Source organism: Lissotriton vulgaris, chromosome 2_1, assembly GCF_964263255.1.
Source record: "Lissotriton vulgaris chromosome 2_1, aLisVul1.2, whole genome shotgun sequence".
NCBI classification, from domain to species: Eukaryota; Metazoa; Chordata; class Amphibia; order Caudata; family Salamandridae; genus Lissotriton; species Lissotriton vulgaris.
Window position 1 is genome coordinate 359749042 of NC_141687.1, and position 20412 is coordinate 359769453.

Below are 20412 nucleotides of genomic sequence, written 5' to 3' on the forward strand. Positions count from 1 at the left end.
CACGTAACTCTGTCCCTCTTCCCACCAGTAATAGCAGCGACCCCAGCGCAGCCCCCCTCCCTTCTCCACAACCCTAGGCCCCGGACCATTGACAAGGGTGAGGTCCGCCAGCGCCCTGCCCCCCAGAGCCCAACCACAGTGAAACCAGGGCTCCAGCACCTCTTGGACAGCTGGGGGTGGACGAGCCTCTGATCAGCAGGATGGGGCGGAGGAGTTTCATTAACACCTCCCGCCAGACCAGCCGAGCCACGAAGAACCCCTCCCACCTCTGGACTTGAAAAGAGAGATAACCAAATGGCGAGGGAGGCCGCTCAGCCCCCCGGGACACCAAGGAGACATCTGGAAGAGGGCGGGACCTAGGCCAGGAGGCCGAACCACGAGGGGAGGGTAACAGCAGCCGTGAGTGGGGGCAGGCAGTTGGATCCTGATCAATAGGAACTACGGAGCGTTTACCTCGGGCTCCGAGGAGGAAGAAGTTGCCCTCCAGAAACGAGCCTTATCCCCACTTAGCCCAGCAGACACCGTCGCGGCTCCACTGACCATCGGGACCCGGACTGTCCCCACTGAGCCCAGCAGACACCGTCACGGCTCCACTGACCCTCGGGACCCGGAGTGTCTCCACTGAGCCCAGCAGACACCGTCGCGGCTCCACCGACCATCGGGACCCGGAGTGTCCCCACTGAGCCCAGCAGACACCGTCGCGGCTCCACCGACCATCGGGACCCGGACTGTCCCCACTGAGCCCAGCAGACACCGTCACGGCTCCACTGACCCTCGGGACCCGGAGTGTCTCCACTGAGCCCAGCAGACACCGTCGTGGCTCCACCGACCATCGGGACCCGGAGTGTCCCCACTGAGCCCAGCAGACACCGTCGCGGCTCCACTGACCCTCTGGACCCAGAGTGTCCCCACTGAGCCCAGCAGACACCGTCGCGGCCCCTGTCCCCGCTGAGGACGCCCCGTGGCTACCCCCCACCAGGACTGAACCTTTATCTACCCAGGCGTAACTCCAGCCCTCGGAAGGTGCTTACCTGGGAGCCGTAAGAGATCCGCAGTGCTCCAGGGTACGCCACGCGCCCATCCCTGCACGCCCCAGGTGCAGAAGAACCGGAAGATCCGCTACCCACCCGAGTGCGGACAGACACAGGAGTGGAGCGCCGCACACCGGGAGGCGCTAGTGAACTTGCCGCGCTCCAGAGTATGCCGCGCCCCTAGCCCGGACCCCGGGAGGTGCCTGGGGGGGTCCGCAGTACAAGGACCTTGTAACCCAGAGAACCCTAAGGACCCTACGGAGTCTGGACGTGTGCAGGATTTCGAGAGCTCCCGAGGGCGAGGACAACCGCCAGGGTCCCTGAGCCTAAGTGACCCACCAGAGCACCGGATCAAACCTGGACTATCCTAGACTGAGACAGTGGGAAGCCGTCCACTCCAAAGGACCGCACCCAAGAGACACACATCGGGTCCCCGCAGCCCCTCCTTTCCCAGCACGAGAGTAACTCGGAACAGGAGAACTCAGTCCCCGCGAGAGACCCACGCACGCGCAGCTCGAGGATTGAGAGCCTTACGCGTGGAGTCTCCCGCCGTGACCTAACCGCTGAGAGACCCTTCCCCCATGCAAGAAGGATTGAAGTAAGGACTAGAGACTGTACCAGTCAGCCTGTGAGTATTTCTGGAGAACCCCCCACAGGACGCCTATTTAGCCCCCACAAGGAGAACCGGCAATCTCCCTAAAGAAGCCAACCCATGACCCTCGTTTTGTAACTTACCGGTCCTAAAGTGAACCCATAAATAAAGTACTCACTTGTCTATACCCTTTTAGTGTGGTGTCCATGTGTAGTGTGCTGGTGTTGCTGTGAATGTGACCACAAGTGTGTAGTTCTCCTCTCCCGGAGGCCTGACTCTGGCACTCGGTACGTTCGCCTTCTAACAAGAAGCATATGGGCGAGGCCTTAGCTCACTACTTAGATGAGAATATTGGGTCCGTCGCAGGTGCTGGGACTGTGTGGGAGGCTCTGAAACCCACACTACGGGGAGTGGACATAGCTTGGTGTGCGGCTGCCCGGAGGAGGCGCAGGGCACAATTGGTACAGGCCGAGGCTGAGATTGAAGAGCTAGGGCGTCGGAGCAGTGTCGAGGGCGAGGTTCAAGCGATAGGGCAACTACTCCTGGCGCATCAGTCCTACGCTTCCATGCTGATAGACGAGGCGTGGCACATATGGCTTGCGACGAGTAGCATGGTGTACCAGTGGGGGGAAAATTCGGGTACGATGCTGCACCGGCTATGCCAGGGCACTTTCCAGGCGCAGACCCTGCCAGGGATACTAGACAGAGAGAGTGTTCTGGTTACAGATCCCAAACAGTTAGCGGAGGGCTTTGCTGCATATTATGCAGACCTGTGCGCCCCGAATGAATGCCTTCCGGCGGATATGGTAGACAAGTTTATCGCAGACCTACCGCCATGTACGGTGTCGGATAAGGTGCGAGAGCGCCTTGAGCTCCCGCTGACGGAGGAGGAGCTAGGCACGGCCCTGGGCGAACTGAACACAGGAAAGTCTCCCGGACCCAGTGGGTTCCCTAGTGAATTTTATAGGAAATATCATTTACAGTTGGGTGCACACTACAGGACGGCCTTGGAAGAGGCCAGGGAACGAGGCAGCCTCCCTCCAGACTGGAGACATGCCGAAGTGGTGGTATTCCATAAGCCGGGCCGGCCACCGGAGCACCACGCATCATACCGCCCAATCTCTCTGCTGAATGTGGAGGCCAGGATCTTGGCCAACGCATTGGCTAACCGGCTTCTGCCCCATATCGCAGAGCTTGTCCATCCAGACCAGGCTGGCTTTATGCCCCAGAGGGCGACTAGACACAATATTCGGCGAGCGCATGTGGCAGTGGTTCGGAGTACGGGGGAACAGGCGGCACTTCTCTTAGCGGACATGGACAGGGCATTCGACTAGCTGAGTTGGGTCTATCTGTTTGCACTCCTGCTCGGCTTAACTTAGGGCCTCGCTTCCTGTCGCATCTACGACTTTTATATACGGATTTGACAGCCTCATTTCGGGTTGCCGGGCCGTATCTTCCAGCTTTTCCATCGGACGTGGTACCCGGCAGGGCTGCCCTCTTTCGCCGAACCTTTTTGCCCTGGCTATGGAGCCGCTGGCGGCATGGGTGCACATTGATGCGCAGCTGCGAGGTTTCGAGTGGGGGCGGGGACTGTCTGATAGGATCGCGCTCTATGCAGATGACGTTCTGTTTTTCATTACGGACCTCAATCGGTCGGGCCGCCCCTCCTGCGAATCAAGACTTGGTCCCGCATGCCCCTGACGATATACGGTAGGTCGGCCATTTTTAAGATGGTGGTTCTCTCCAGGCTGCTATACCAATTACAGAACAACCCCTATTCCATTCCGCCTCACTGGTTCCGACAAGTGGACTACTTGCTGGGGCAATACCTCGGGGGGCACTGTACGGGTGGCGCTGCGCACCTGTTTTCTGTTTACTTATTGTGGTGGATTGGCGACCTACGATATTCTTTCTTACTACCAAGCCTCCCATCTTCTAGTTTTAAATGAGTGGTGGTATGGCGACAGGGGGGATCCTTATTATCAAAAACAGAGGTCCTTATTAAGGAAGGGGAAAGTTCAAACAATGAATATAGACTAAATAGGACTATATTTTTAAGAAATGCCCAGCCGGACACTTTAATTTCTTAATAACAATGATACAAAAAGGGAATAAAACACGGAGTGTGATGAATGTGGGACACCAGCCGATGTCCAGCTAACACACTGGGGGAACAAAAACAAGGAAAGGAAATAAGCAGGCAAAATCGGGTCATCTAACAATCAAATCATAAGAAGATAATCCACAGTATCCACAGTATCCACATATGCATGTTCAATTTTTGTGTTAACTATGCATTTAGTGCATTTGTTGTCGACGACGTTTCGAACCTCACAAATTATCGGTTCATCCTCAGGACAGAAATGATTGCCTAAAGAATTAACAATTTACCTTGAAACCACGGTGGGGATAAGCTGAAAATCACTCAGCCAACAATGGGCAATATTTTGAGTGAATTTCAAAAGGTGGGGCCAGCGTAGAATGAGAGGAATCCACGGGAACGGATGCCCTGGTCCAAGGATCGGGAATTGAAGGGAGTGCAGGTCCACAATGGGGGTCCTTGCACGGCGTGAGGCAGCCTTCACTGGACAGGGGGGATCCGGCATACGCCCTGGAGCGCTGTCTTATGGGGTCCCACACGCTGCACACTATTCTATATACGGCACAGTTGCGGAAGACGTTACCACCGGCCACGCAGGTGGTGTTTCGGAACTGGAGACAGGCTCTGCATCGCATGGGATGGTGGAACACCTTGACTGGTGAAACCCCCCTGTGGCACAATGGGCGCCTACCTGGGCTGGCAGCATTGCTGGGCTTCCGGGGTTGGAACAGCATTGGAATCTTGACACTAGGTGATGTGTTGTCAGGAGTGACACTTAAGTCTTTCCAAGACCTGCGTAGGGAATATGGTATGCCTCGATCTCAATTCTTTAGATACCTGCAGTTCCGCCATGCCCTCGTCCCGAGCCTTGAGGGCCCGGAATCCCTTCCCAAATTTAGCCCACTGGAAGCGAAGGTGTTTATGGGAGACCTGGAGCGAAAAAGATATCACACATTTACCAGTCATTAGCCACACATTGTTCCCCCTCTATGCAGAAGCTACGAGAGTCCTAGGAAAGGGACGTAGGAGAACTGGAAGAAGAGCATTGGAGGGAGGCGTTGGCAGCCCCCAGGGGTGCTGCCATAGCGATGCGCCTACGGCTCATCCAATTTAAGTACTTGCATAGAGTTTACTTTACTAGAGAGAGATTGTAGCGGGCAGGGCTGATCGCATCCCTGGACTGTCTCCGATGTGGCCAGGAATTGGGAACATTTCGGCACACTGTGTGGAGCTGTAGCTCCTTAGATCTGTTCTGTAAGGGAGTGCTGGATTGTATGTCTGAGGTCCTGGGGTGGGAGCTCCCCATACGCCGCAGTTGGGTTTATTACATGTAATGGATGGGGTGGGGGGCAATGTCTACAAAAGGGATCTATTGCTGCTGGGTCTCACCTTGGCCAAAAGAGACTTGGCCAGAGCATGGAAGGATCCGCGGGCCCCTTCTGTGGTGGCCTGAAAGAGGGGGTTAGACTTTTGTATGGGAATGGAGCAACCGATTTTTTTTTACTCGAGGATGCCCACGAAAGCATTATAAAATCTGGAAACGCTGGGCTGAATTTAGGGGCCCGTGGCTTGATTCTCCCGGTGGAACGGGAAGACACTCCGGCATGAAGGAGTCATGGTAGTGGGTACATGCATGCAGTCAGTTAAATGTATAATTTATAGGAGACATGCGATGGACATTGTGCGACTGGGGAGGGCGGGATCCGGGAGGGGGGAGTTTGGGGGGTACAGGGGGAGGAGGGGGGCGCCTAGTATTGCTTTGTTTATGCTTGTTTCTCCACCGAAAGAAAATTGGATTGTACTTTAATGGATGTCGCATATTTGGCCTGCAGATATCTCTGGTGTGCAGAGATCTGCAGAATGTGTACAATTTATCAATAAAGTCTGTTTTTAAAAAAAAAATGGGTTGCTCACTAAAAAGGTTGTTGGAAGTTTCCTTCTTTTTGTAGCAATTCCCATCTTTTCAGAATGAGTTTCTTGATGTCGAAAATTTAGAAATGAAAACGCTGCAGTTGGAGGCAGGTTTTTTTTGTTTGCTGATAAGTAAATCTTTGCGTTGGATTAGTGATACTCTTGCTTCTGCTTTGGAAATACACTCTTTGGGATATCCTCTGTTCAAAAATCTGGTTTTAATGCGATCCATGTCAAGAATGTAATCTTCCGGTGTGGAAGAAATCCTCTTAATGTTATGTTACGTTATGTTATGTTACGAGCATTTATTATGCGCACAGCTGCTCCAGCAAAGGAGCGTCCCGGCGCCTGACAAGGAAGCAACATAACACAACTTAAAAGAGTGGGCTGATAAAAAGGAGAAGACTAAGGGAACAGGAAGGTTTTAACAGCCCTACGGAATAAAAACAGATCAACAAGGGTACGTATTTCGAGTGGTAGAGCATTCCACAGGACAGCCGTACGTACACGAAAAGAACGTCCCCCAGCCCGACTACGCTTGAACTGTGGAACTACTGCTAGTTCAAGGTCCGATGAGCGTAGTGAACGACCAGGGATGTAGGGAGACAACAGGTTCTGGAGAATCGGGGCAGGGGACCCCTTTAAGGATCTTGTGGGACATACAAAGCACTTTGAACTGGATCCTCTGCCTAATCGGTAGCCAGTGAAGAGAGCGCAAGGTGTTAGAGACAGAGCAGAACCTGGGTAAGCCTACAACTGCTCTGGCGGCTGCATTTTGTACGCGTTGAAGACAAGTGAGTTTGGCCTGATTTATCCCTATCAAAAGGGAGCTGCCATAATCAAGCCGAGACATCACAGTCGCATGTACCACGAGCTGTCTAGTCGAGGCGTCAAAGAATTTAAGTACAGGTCTCCTGCTGCGCAGGATGCCAAAGCAGCAGGCCGCAGTGCGTTTGGTGTGGCAGACAAAGCTAAGGGTGGGATCTAACCACACCCCTAAGTTTTTTTATCTCCGAGACCGGGGTAGGAGTGGGGCCTAGCTCTAAGGGCCACCATGCATCGCCCCAGAGTTCCGCTTGTTTGCCGAAGACCATAATTTCCGTCTTTTTAGCGTTTAGTTGGAGACAGTTAGAAGTCATCCAACTGGCAACCGCCCGTAGTCCATCCTGGAATCTTGGGGCTTCCAACCCAGAATCCCCGCTGATCGTGACCGCTAGCTGAGTGTCGTCAGCGTATGACACCATGGTCATACCCCACTGCTTGACAACCTCAGCCAGCGGCCTCACGTAAAGATTGAACAACGTGGGACTCAGCGAGGATCCCTGCGGGACCCCAAGAGCCAGGGGATGTGATTTGGACTGATGGGGCGGGACGGCCACGCAAAAAGATCGGTCAGCAAGGAAAGAACAGAACCACTGAAGAGCGGAGCCAACCACGCCTGCTTCCTCCAGGCGCTGCAGAAGAATCCCGTGCGAGACGGTATCAAAGGCGGCGCTCAGATCTAATAGAACAAGCGCCGCCATCTGACCAGCATCTAGCACAGCGCGAAGATGCTCCACCATAAATAGGAGGGCTGTCTCCGTGCTGTGACCGGCAGGAAATCCGTTCTGAGTGTCATCTAGGAAGTTAGTACGCGAGAGATGGTCTGTGAGGGCGATATTAACATGCGCCTCCGCGGCTTTAGCCGGCCAAGGAAGGAGCGATATTGGCCAATAACTCTCCGCTTTGCTGGTATCGAGAGACGGCTTCTTCAGAATGGGCATTACCACTGCCTGTTTCCACTTCAAAGGTACCAGACCTGATGTGAGCGAGGTGTTAATCAAAGAGCAGACTGGTGAAAAATTAGAAGATGCCAAGTCTCTAAACACCGCAGGCTTTAACTGATCTACCGGAGACCCCGACTTAACTTGAAGGGCCAGTGTCTTAAAACTTTCCGGTGTAAGGCAGGGAAGAGAATCTAAGAAAACCTGTCTTGGAGGGCTTTGAAACCCTTCACCAGAGGGCAAGGCCGTAGGAAAGGCTCTATAGATGGTCTGAACCTTTTCCAGAAAGAAAGCCGCCAGCATTTCGCAATGCGCGTTTCCCAAATGCGGAGCATTTGGGAAAATGGTTCATTTTGACTCATTTGTGGAGAATGGAAACTCTGGTACAGTAGTGTATTGTTGCGGTCAGTGGGTTTTACGAACATCTGTGTGTGAATGGCTTCATTATCATTGGATATTCTGACGTCAAGGAACTACAGTTCGTCAGTGCTGATGTGATGTGTGAATTTAATCCTAGTGTTTTTAGTATTCAGTAAATGATGTATTCTTCCAATGTTTCCATAGTATGTGACCAGATTAAAAAAATATCGTTGATGAATCGTCGATATATAATTCAAGATGTTTATTCCATTTGATGTTTTGGAGAATATGCTAGTTATCAAAAGCAGCCACGAAGATATTGGCGTAGGTGGGGGCCCCTCTAAATCCCATGCTGGTTCTGCTTATCATCATTTTCATTTGATAACTTTATTTCGGTCAATGACCACAAAAGTGCACATAAAATACAAAGCCGCACAAATTGTTAAAACAATAAATTATCATTAGACATTTAAAAAGAGAATTAAACTATGAGTTGTCAATAAAGTAGAAGAGTAAAATTTCATAATTACTAACAATTAAGTTAAAAATGTTTGTCTCCTACGACACATGCTAAAATGGTATCGAGATACAGCAAACACAGTGGGGGGATGAGTATCATAAGTCAATATTCTATAAGCCTAGGTGAAATGCAGAAATTTCAGATTCTTACAAATTGGGATCAGCCAACAATTTCTAATTGCGGAATAAGCTGGACAAAAAACAGAACATGTGGTACATTTTCAATTTTGTAGTCACAGGCAGGGCAAACTACAATACTGGTTTTGGTCCATTTAGTTGTAAATGACCTAATGGGTAAAGTGCCATGCCTTAACCGGAGATACAACTTTCTGGCAAGAGGGGGTTCAATTACATCCATGAATTCCTCGATTTTAGAGTCCAGTTTAACTAAGAGGAATTCAGAGGTTAGCCTGCCCATAGTTACAGAGCTCAGAAGTGTTTGAGAATTCTGTATACGTATCAGAGCACGAAGTTCTCGTTTTGATATCCCGGGGCAAAAGGTCTCTGGTTTTTCCCACAAGTCCGGGAGACCTAGCCGGAGACTGTCTGCCCTAATATGCTCAAACCACGGTATCTTTTTGCTTTTCAAAGAAGTCCAGATCTCAGATAGTTCTGTTCTATATGCGGCCAATTCTGGGACTGACCACAGCCTATTCCAGTACAAAATTGGTCTTGCAATTGCAATTTCCTCTATTGGCTCCATCCCAAGGTCCATTCTTAGGAGGATCAACGGTGTACTAGCAGGTAATCCAACTAGGTTTCTCATAAAAGTTTGTTCCACCCTTGAAATGGTCGATATTTTTTTGTGCCCCCAAAGCTCCGCTCCATAGATTACTTCACTTCTAGCCTGGCGACAGTATATTTCCAAAGCCGGAGACACCGGCTTAAATGTTGACCTTTTGACTACTTTACTAATTCCCCCGCAAGCTTTGATAATTTTACTTCAGATTTGGCAATCTGTGTGTTCCACTCAAAGTTCTCTGTAAGGGTAACACCCAAGTAGACAAATGTCTCAACCCTCTCAAGGGGAATACCGTGTAGGACCGGGTTGGGGCGTGTCTGCTTAGGGGGATTGAATATCAGAAACGTATTTTTTTCCAGATTGATTTCCAATCCCCGGAGCACGCAGAACTCTACAAAGCCATTGAGTGTTTTTTGGATGCCTGACGATGTTTTAGACAACAACAGAGTGTCGTCTACAAACATCAGAGCAGACACCCTCCCCGTGGCCAGTTTAGGGGCATCATTATCCACCACACCATTCAGGTAGTCCACAAGTCCATTAATGTAGAGGCTGAATAACGTGGGAGCCAATACGCACCCTTGACAAACCCCTTTTTGGACAGGAAATTGGTCCGTAAGATCACCATGCCTACCACACCTAACCTGGACATAGTTATTTGTATGGAGCCTAGAAAGAATGGACAGCAGGTAAGACGGAAGTCCTAGGTCTGCCAGTACCTTCCACAATTTCGCTCGAGAAACTAGATCGAAAGCTGCCCGTAAATCCACAAACACAAGGTAGAGGCTGCCACCCTCCACCTTTGCTACCTTCCAATACAGGACCTGCAAGCGAAATATCTGATCTAAAGTGGAAGTGCCGGACCTAAAACCTGCCTGGAATGTAGATAGGATCTCATTTTCATCAATCCACCCCAGGATCCTGTCAAGAATAACCCTCCCCATTAGCTTTTGTGGTGTATCAATTAAGCTAATTGGTCTATAGTTCGAGGGGGAAAGCGGGCAGCCCTTTTTGAGGATTGGCACAATCTCGGCCCCCAGCCAGGTGGGGGGCAGATCAGCACCCAGGAGAACTCCATTAAATAGAACGACCAGATAAGGTGCCCAGATTTTAGGCTGTATTCGAAACAAATCCCCTGGTAATTTATCCAGCCCTGGGACCTTATTGGGTAACAGTTTACCTATTGCTGCCTCAACCTCTCTCAATGTAAAAAGTTCGACCTGTGGGTGAGGGCTGGGGACTATAGACGTCATTCCAGACTCTTCAGGCTCAAGGACATTTGAAATATGTTGGGAGTCACAGGTTAAGCTGTCTATCTCAGAAATTCCATACAAGCCATCAAAGTGACTTTCCCAAGTTTTTGAAGAAATGTTAGGGCCAGGGACAGGGTTGAGGCCATGAAGACCGGTTGCAACGATAGTCCAAAACAATTTGGAGTCCCTAGCAGTGAGTGCAGCTCCCAACTCCTCCCACAGGAGAACCTCCCGTTCTCTCTTTGCGTCACTGATTGCCTTCTTGTACAGAGTACGTAGGACTTTAATAGCTCCAACGTCTTTGGTTTTTAATGCTAATAGCAAGGCTTTTTTGGACTTACGGCATGAGGCGTTAAACCACAAATGCTTGTTCGCCCGAGGCTGGCTAATCCTTACCAAGGGGCAATGGGCGTCCTTTAAGGTGGCCACCAATTGATTGTGTATATCAGTGGCCCTTCCCATTCAGTCAGGGTCCCCCATTTCGGCAATAAATGGAATTGCAATCTCATACAAGTCAGCAAGTTTGCTCGGAGAGTCCTGGAAATCTGACCATTTAACCCTTTGCCTACAATTGGTGATTGTTAGTGTTTGTGAAGCACTTTTTTGGGTAGGTGGCGGATTATTTAACCCAAAGCTCCCCGGTTTAAGAGAAAGAACTAAAGCATTATGGTCGCTATCATACCTGTCAACAACCCTAAACTCCAACAACCTCTCCCAATACCTGGCTTCCATGAATATGTAGTCAATCACAGAAGTCTGGTTTAAGCGATTGAAAGTAATTCTCCCAGGCTTGTCAGCTCCACCCTCCCATTGCATGCTCGTAACGAAGTGACTAATGCCAATGACTGCAATTGTAGAACAAGTGGGGTCCAAACCTTAACCTTGGGAATCTGCGGGTCCGGGATAGACCATAGCAAATCAACTTCATCTGGGTCTCCTAGACTTGGGTCCACAAGGGGCTCAAAGTGACAATTGAAATCTCCACACAGAATTATCACAGTGGAAGGATCAATCGTCTGAATACATTTTGATAAAGTTTCTATAGCCTCGGACTCCGAGACCTGCCTAACTGGCCTTGAGTATACGTTAATCAGAGCTATCTTTTGTTTATTTGGCGGGGTTAAAAGAACGCACTGAACATCTAAAGAGTTACTAATGATGTGCGTTGCCTGGACCCCCAAATGGGCCCATAGTTGCTGAGACATCAAAGGTTGCAAAGCCAGGGACTATACTTTCTTTTAACGCTCAGGTTTCCTCTAGCATGCAAATATCATGTAAAGACATGAAGGAGCCCCAAGCTGGAATGGCAGTTTGTTCTTCAATCCCGCCACATTCCAGGAGAGAATTTTAATTTGTGAATCAGCTGAACCCAGCTTAATAGGTGCACAATCCCGGGAATCTGGGGATTCACTGATTACATTAGTACTCACATCTTCCATATCTTCTGTCTCACCGCTTAGGATAAGTCGGTCAGCAAGAGGAATAAGGGATGGAGGCTGGGATACCTGTTCCGATACTGTAAGTTTGGCTACGGTAATATGATTTACAAGTGCCTCAGTTTCTTCAGGGATGGGCGAAAGGATGGGTAAAGGGCTACCGGGGGACCCAATCTGTCAATCACAGACATCAATGCCTGAGAGGGCATTAAATCTGTTCGTCACCTCAAGTGGGGTGAGCGGACCCCAAGGGTCAGTCCATTAATTTCTGTGTTGCCCAGATGGAACAGTATCCCACCCAGATACTCTGTCGGGGACCATAGGGTAGGATACATAGGGCATGTGACGTTTTTTAGGGGGTATGAAGCGATTAGGTTGGTGGAAGGCTAGAGCCCCAGAATGCATTTTAGAGACCACTAAGGGCCTTGGATAGAAATACGTCAGATCATTGGGAATGATAGAGTTACTACCATTACCTGGGAACCAGCCTAAAATGTGTCTGACAGCTCCATGATCTCTAAAATTGACAACAATAATGTCCCCCTCAATATCCTTAATTCTGTTTCCCAACCTGGGGAGACGCCAAACGTGCAGGATCTCTCCATTTATGTTATGGGGGAGTGGTCTGTGCTGGCTAAGCCAGTGGATGACTTTGTTTTAGCTGAAAGAATTCCTCCCTTTTGCCCTCTACCAGTGTTGGAACTCCTGTAAGGACCACCACAAACGGTCCCGCTTCTGGGGGCAATTCCACTAGACGTCCATTAGGCTTCTCTGTCCTGACTGGGCTATTACTACTCTTCCCATTGTGTACATTTTTAACAACATTCTGCACCGTTTTGTGTTCCAGTTTAGAAGGGGTTACCCTCCGTTGATCGTGAGAAGTTGGTTTAGTGATTTTAGTTACCTTCTTCTGTAGGTTAGATTTTGGAGGTAATACAGAGGTTAAATGTGACAGTGCCGGCTTCCCTAGGTCCTTAATCAACCCTGTATTTATACTGATTGCCTGCTCCAAATTCCCTAACCTTAGCTCCACGTTTTTTAGCCTTTCGACAACCGGGAGTATAAAAGATCTAATTAGCAGCTCCATACTTCCTAATAAAGCAGAACCTGATGTTCTTTTGCCGGGAGGTGTGGTGGTGGAGTACCTAGGCCTACCGTATTAACTTCCTTCGATACGGGGATTTTAGAGGTTTTACCAAAATCAGCATGGCTAAGCTTTGTTCTCTGCGGGTCACTCCTCCTCTTTCTCCTTTTCCTTGGCGGAGAACCTTGCACTTTGGGGGTCTCTTTTTGCCCTTTTTTTGAATTGCCTCAGCTTCTAATGGGGGCAGCTCAGATGATGCTTCTACCACTACAATTGAGTTGCAAAGAATGGGTAAGATGTTAGTTGACTGGATTTGGGACTTATCAGATGGAGTAGTCTCGCAAAGTAACATCGGGATGCTATCCAGGAATGATATATTGGGGTCCTCATTTAAAGTAAGGGATGTCATATGTACTGAGGTAACTGACTGCTGGGGATCCAATGAAGAGCGACTACCTTTGATAGATTTAACCGAGCGGCGTCGCTCAGCCCGGCGCTTGGCTAGTATGCGCTCCCTCTTGGTGTCCAAAGGTGCCCTAGAAAAATAACTATCTAGAGTTCCTTTAGTAGGCCCCCCTACTAGCATGGATGTACCTTTAATGGGACTCAAAGCCATTGTATACTTCAGAGATAAAGACGAGAAGTTCCAACCTGAATCTCAGAGAGTGGGCCCGGCCCGGCCTCCAAGGGCCACAGAGGGCCCGCCCTTTGCCCGGGCTTCGCCCGCGCGCGACTCGCGTGGCGAGAGGCACTCCTCTCTTTTCTGGCGCCTCCGGGCGCAAAGCTAGCGTCAGGGACGCAACTTGGCCGCCGGGGCACCTGGGAGGTGTAGTTAATGGCCCCCCGATGGCTGTAGGCGATGTTGCGGCGTTACAAGCAGCCGTTCCCGTCACGGCCTTTCCTTGGATCTGGTGCAAGAGCCGTTGCCCTCACGGCAGGGTAAGTAGAAATACGAGCGTCCCAAAGAGCGCTCGGCGCTCCTCTCTTTTCTGGCGCCAGGGATGCAACTTGGCCGCCGGGGCACCTGGGAGGTGTAGTTTATGGCCACCCCCCACTCCCCCAGTGGCTGTAGGCGATCTTGCGGCGTTACAAGCAGCCGTTCCCGTCACGGGATCTGGTGCAAGAGCCGTTGCCCTCACGGCAGGGTAAGTAGAAATACAAGCGTCCCTTATCTGTAAATAGAACTCATCTTCCCATCGAAAGTAACAATGCTGCAGGCGAAAACAACAGTAGTTCTAACAAAAAAACATTATGTGCTCCAATGTTCTGCAATTTCAGTAGGGTCCACTCCACTGCTTCAATTCCCTCCTTAAGCGGGATTAACGTGTACAAAGAAGTGACGTCAATGGTACACAGTACCCAATTCAAACTGTTAGTGGTGTCAAGATTCTGTAACTGATTGAGAAAATCAATGGTATCTCGTATGTTAGTTTTCCAGGTGTTAACGAAGTTCTGCAAAAATTGGTCTATATATTTGCCAAGAGGTTCAAAAATGAATCCTACATCTGAAACTATAGGTCTGAAGGGAGGATCAGTTGGATTCTTGTGTATTTTTGGCAGCATATATAGATGTGGACGTTTAGGGAAGCGTTTGGTTAGAAAGTTTTTAGTCTTTGGGGAAATCCAATCCATATCAATGGCGGGTTCCAATATTCTGTTTAGAGTTTGAACAATATCATTAGTGGGATCATGCTCAAGTTTGAAGTAAGTTGATTCGTCTGTGAGGTGTTCTCTTACTTTATGTTGGTAATAGGTATTCTTCAGTATTAGGGGTGTCTTTCATAGATTCGCATGCTTGAATAATTCCCCGTCGTCGAAGTGGGAGTCCCATGTTACATAACATAGTAGTAAGAAGCTTATATACATAATATATACATTTATACATATAAAATAATATTCCATAATATGTATATTGTTTTCAAAAAAATAAAGTCTTGAAGTACCATAGAACAAAATAGGCCCATAGAAAGCATTGAGGGAGAGCTCACTTTAGTAACATATCAATGTCATTATAATAGTCCACTTTCCAGCCAATCAGGCTGTAGCACCCTCTAGAACCTTCTCCTCAGAAGCTCAAGCCCTCAGATTTTCTACCGCACGTCGTGGGAAGGGAGTCTCCCTGAGCTCTGCTCAGTTTTTTCCTCAACTTCAAGCTTCAAACCTTCAAGTATGTCTACTACAAAGAAATCTTTATTCAGGCCCTGCTCAGCCTGTGGAAAACTTTGTCTTTTCTCTGAGGACCCTCATAAGAAATGCATTTATTGCTTGTACCCGGACCATGAGGTGAGGAGTTGTAACATTTGTAGGACATTTTCAAATAAGACCTTGAAAGATAGAGAGGCCCGTCTCCTTTTGTGGCTACAGAAGTTGAAGACCTCGGACAATCCTGTGTCTGATTTAGAGAGCGTGTCTTCTCGCCAGTCTATGACCTCTCTCAAGCGTGGGTCTGAGTCTGATGTTCCTTCTCCTTTCCTTAAGAAAAAGAAGCTCGTGGACGCTTCAACATCAGTCTCCCCACGGGATCTGCCGGCCTCTGCACCTGCGGGACTTAGTTCTCTGGCGTCGCAGATCCACTCTGTGCCCTCGTCCTCAAAAACAAGCGCCAGTTCATCAACACGCACATCAACGACGAGATCCGTCGACGTCATGCAGACTATGACAACATCTTGCTCCATGACGACAACGACTGCTTCGTCCACGCTGGTCCAGGAGGCCCGACCTATTGCTTCCATTATCAAGATCTCGTCGACGGCGAAGAAACCTGTCTCGTCGACCACTCTGTCAAACTGCCATTCGTCGACGAAGGCATCGTCGACGCGTCACTCATAGTCAACGACTTCAACTTCATTAACGACTGCCTCGTCGACGACCTCCATACCGTCGACGGCGAGCTCCTCGTCAACGGTAGCTTCGTCGACGTCACAAAATTCGTCGACGGCAGCGTCGATGACGACGGAAACAGTGATCTCCTCGAAGACATTGCCATTATCGTCGACGCCAGGAAAGTCTACTGCAAAGCACTCGACTCCTCGGTGATGGAACCGTCGACGGCGAAATTTTCACTGGCAGCTGCAACCAGCTTCAGTCGTCACGGCTACTACTGTCAAGCGTCCAGTTCCTTTGGATTTGAGCCCTTTGCAACATCGCACAGGTCCATCGCCTCAACTATTTGCATCTGATGATGAGGGTGATTCAGATCGCTCCTATGTGGATGATAACTTTAGGGCTGCCAATAGCCCGTCTGAGTTACAGATTAAATATCAGGACTATGATGACGATGAGGAGCAAGACTTTCATATCTCGGCTCCAGAAGATTCGCATGATTTTGAACAGGATGTTCCTATGGCACAGTTGCCTCTGTCCTTGATCTCCAATCTGCAACACATGCTCGATGACTACAATCGTCGTTTCCCACCTTCCACGCCGGCTTCTCCGCCGCCCGCATCCACACAGCCGTCTGTTTCTCTTGCACCAGTCCAATCACCTATTCCACAGCATACAATTCAGGTGGATACTGGCAATAATACGGATATAGACCCAGATGATGACGCTGCAATGGCAGACTTGGACCATTACCAAGCGCAGACTCCGTTGCCTCCACCTACTTCTCCAGTTGAAATTGGGGGTTTCCATCTTTTGATGTCAAGAGCTGCCAAACACTTCCACTTGCCGATGGAAGTCAGGCAAGAGGACTGCTTCCTCTATGATTTTAAAGACCAGCCATTGAAGCAGGTGCATTCCATCCCTATTATAGACTTCATATGGAAAGAAGGACTTTAATTGATGGAACGGCCCAATTCTGTGCCGGCTGTACTTCCACGTATCGACAAAAAGTATAGGGCTCCTGTGGATTCGCCTGCCTGTTTAGTTTCCCAGCCAAAACCTGATTCTGTCATTACTCAGGCTGCTCAAAAGAGGTCACGGAATCCTTCATCGTCCTTAACATCACCACCGGACCAGGAGGGTCGCCGTCTGGACACCATTGGAAAAAAAAATTCAACGATGGCTGCAACCACTGCAAATTCCTTGGCCATCCTCGGACGTTACGACCGACAAATGTGGTCGGAAATTGCCGCATTGGTTGACCTGATCCCTGAAGCATCCAGGGCTGAAGCACAAAAGATCATGCAAGAGGGTGAAGATTTCCTCTGATATTATCGACTGTTCGGTTGATATTTCCTTGACTGACTTCCGGCAGTTAGCTGGCGCTGCAGTTTTACAAATGTGGTAAATAAATAAAATTACCTAAACTATTTTTCTATACATTAAATGACAATAAGGATAGCTCAATAAAATGAGAGGCAGAGTCTGTGGTATCTGAGTCATACGGGCTTTAATTAAGAGACACTGGACATCGGGTTCCATCACCACTAAGGTTCAGGAAGGGATATTCAACATTTTATTAACATCACACATTATATATAGTAAAACAGTATAATTGAAATGAATACAGTAGGCGTAACAGGTGAAAAGAGAGAGATAAGAACACATGTGCGTAACAGGAGGCGTGTAAAGGGGCGTACACGTAGGCGTGTACTTGACGAGTCAGAGAAACGTCACAAGTGGGTGGATGCTTAGAGAAAGTTTGCAGGATCAGCAGAAACCTTTGTCACAGATGCGCGCGCAACTAAGCATGACGTGATGTAGACGTGTAACTGGGGAGAACTGGGGGCTTGACTTTAGCACTAGTAGAGGAGACTGGTGTCTGGGATGTCAGAACGACCTGCACCTATAGCCTATCTGGTATCTTGTGTTTAGAGGATGTATTATCTGAAGTAAAAGGTCTCTCGGGCAGAGGCCGTTCAATACTGAATGCTAGTGCGTGCATATGGTTCTTCATGCAATGTACGGGGGCCATGGGCCTACCATGGTAACGGGTGCAGTAAATCACTTGCATGGAGACAGGAAGACAGGGCCATTTGCTCTGCAGCCGGGAATATGTTTACCTATTTCACTAGACTGGAATGTGTTTTTTCGGAGGCTGAGCAGATAACTGTAGGCAAAATACCGTCTTGGCAGGCAGGCCAGGCCGAGCCGGGCACCGCTCGCCTGGGCAGGAAGTAAGGTAGAGGTCAGGGATGCATACCTAAACTGCAGCTTTCAGAGACAGAAAAGACTCGGAGCCTCAATTAAGGGCCTGGCTCGGCTGAGCCAGAAAAACGTGGAGAACGTGGGCTTTGCGATATTTAAAAGTGCACCATGTAAAGACGTTGGCACCATAGGCCTAAAAGCCAAATTAACGTGGTTTTCTTGGAGAACTGAATAGCTGACATGTTAACGTTGGACGCAAATGCATATGTGTCTTCATGGCAGGCACGGGAAGGGAATTATACGACATACATGGAACATGGGTGCAGGGATGGGGTGCGAGTGGGGGACACATTGGCTACCTAAAAATTTCTATTTCCTCATTCCCTCCTTGGCCCCTACTTCACCCTTTAGGATATATCTATCTTCATGAGACCATCTATTTGTTCATATAACATCATTTGCTCATCTTTTTTCATTCGGGAACAGGAACGTGAACTTGGACGGGGAATACAAGCTGTGGCGCACAAGCCGCAAATCGCTGGCCCACATTGCAGACAGAGACAACAACTGAATAGAATAAGCAGTATTATTCCTAGGAATGATAACACTTTCCATCCCCAGGCGGATATCACACTCCAGAGCCAACCGGACCAAGTCCAGGTGCCAGGATTCTGGTGTATCAGGTGAGCAATTTCATGAAGCCTCGTGATAGCTTTATACACTGATGGTACGTTATTAGGAATAAACACGCAACAACTGGATCCGATCACTCTACAAGCCCCGCCCCTATCGGCCAGGATGACGTCAAGAACAAGGCGGTTTTGAAGAACAACAAGTCTCATAGCAGACTGCTCTTCGGTCAGGTTACCTAAAGCAGAAGTAGTCTCATTCACTACTGCTTCCAAAGTTCTGGTCAATTTGCGTATCAGTTTACTGTTTTGGACAGGACCTACAAAGAAAAAGAATCCTTTATTGAAATATGTATATTGTTCCCACGTTGTCTCAGTCTGATCGACAATTGGGGACTTGATCTCCCTTCTATGTCTTATATGCACAAGATGTGAATTTCGATCAGGTGGGGCTAGAAAAACAGGTGGCAATAGGAACGCGATATAACACGTTCCATCCCAATCCAAGGGCAGATGTACATAGGCTGTCTGACCACAAATAAAATAGGAATGGCGAGAGGCTTTGAAAGTAGACTTTCCTTTATCACTGAATTCGACCACAGGATTACAATCACTGTGTCCTAGATGTACTGAACCATTCTTTCTAACGCATAATTCGCCTTTCACTGGTAAAACTGTTATAAACGGCAAGTCCGAATTAGTCTCGGACTGGACGTTCAGAATCATGAGATTGAGGGAAAAATTACCTAATTCATACACTTCATTTTCTAGATCGGTCCCTATCCTTTGGGGAAGACCGTCTGCGTCTGGAAAACATGCTTTATTCATGACTGTATTCAGGTTCCCCCATATCCAATTGCCTTGGGAAACCTTGAACTTACTATCTAAGGAAGACATTAAAGCAAACCATGCACCGCACGAACCATTATGTGTAAACGGGTAGGGAAAGAGGGGCAGAGCTCCCTTGTATTTCTGATAAGGTGGGAGTCGGCCACATACCCAGCAATTTGTGGCATTGCTGGTCTGGTGAGTATGGTGTAACATACGAATGAAAGTGTTATTGCGCATTGCTAATCGATAGGACAGCTCGTGAGGGGGCAGGTCGCTGAAAGTGTGCTCTACGGTGTCATTAGAGGAAGTATGTACATGTGAACCAAGAGGAGGAAAGAAAACATGTAGCATCAAGCTTATGCATATAATCGTTACACTCAGAACAAACATAAGAATTAAAGAAATGATGCATCTGCTGTGCAGGTTTTTGCAATATTTTTCTCTTTTCAATTCGCCTATCTCTCTGACTATTTGGGTCTATCTTATACATGTCCGAAACCTGTCTAACCGCTTCACCCGAGGGGGACTTAAACAATTAAACGCTGTCTGACTTACTAGACCTTAACTTTGTTTTGTACTCCTGTTGCGGAGTTTTCTCTAACAGGGGGAGTTTAGAGTCAGTATCTGGGCAGTCCTTGGGAAATGTCTTTGGACACAGTCCATGAAAACGTTTGATGTGGCTGGAATGGAGCCACCCTTTCCTTCCCTCGACCTTGACAGCGGTCCTCGTGGTCATCAACACCAGTTTCGGCTCCTTCCACCTAGGCTCCAGAGGGCTTGTACGATCAAAATTACGTATACAGATCAGATCCCCCGGAACGATTTCATGCGGTTTCACTTGGGTGTTGTCCGGCAAGGCAGCCGCGACCTGTGAACGACAAGAGAGTAGTGCAGACATCAAGGAAGCTAGGTAATCTGTCAGCATATTACTATCAACATTAGTTATTTTACGAGGCATAGGCGTACCCCACATGTTTGGAGCTCTGCCGAAGACTACCTCATAGGGAGATAGTCCGGTTCTGGAATGAGCTACCATACGCATGTAAAAGAGGGCAACCGGCAGGGCTACCATCCAATCTACGCCTTTTTCTGCACAGACCTTCGCTAACCGTGTTTTTAGAGTCTGATT

At 48.8% G+C, this 20412-nt stretch overlaps 1 protein-coding gene across 1 annotated transcript in view; it reads left to right on the plus strand.

Moving 5' to 3' along the window:
* The window catches only part of SDF2 (stromal cell derived factor 2), an 82909-nt gene that overhangs the window by 38645 nt on the left and 23852 nt on the right, over positions 1 to 20412 (plus strand). The window lies entirely within an intron of this gene.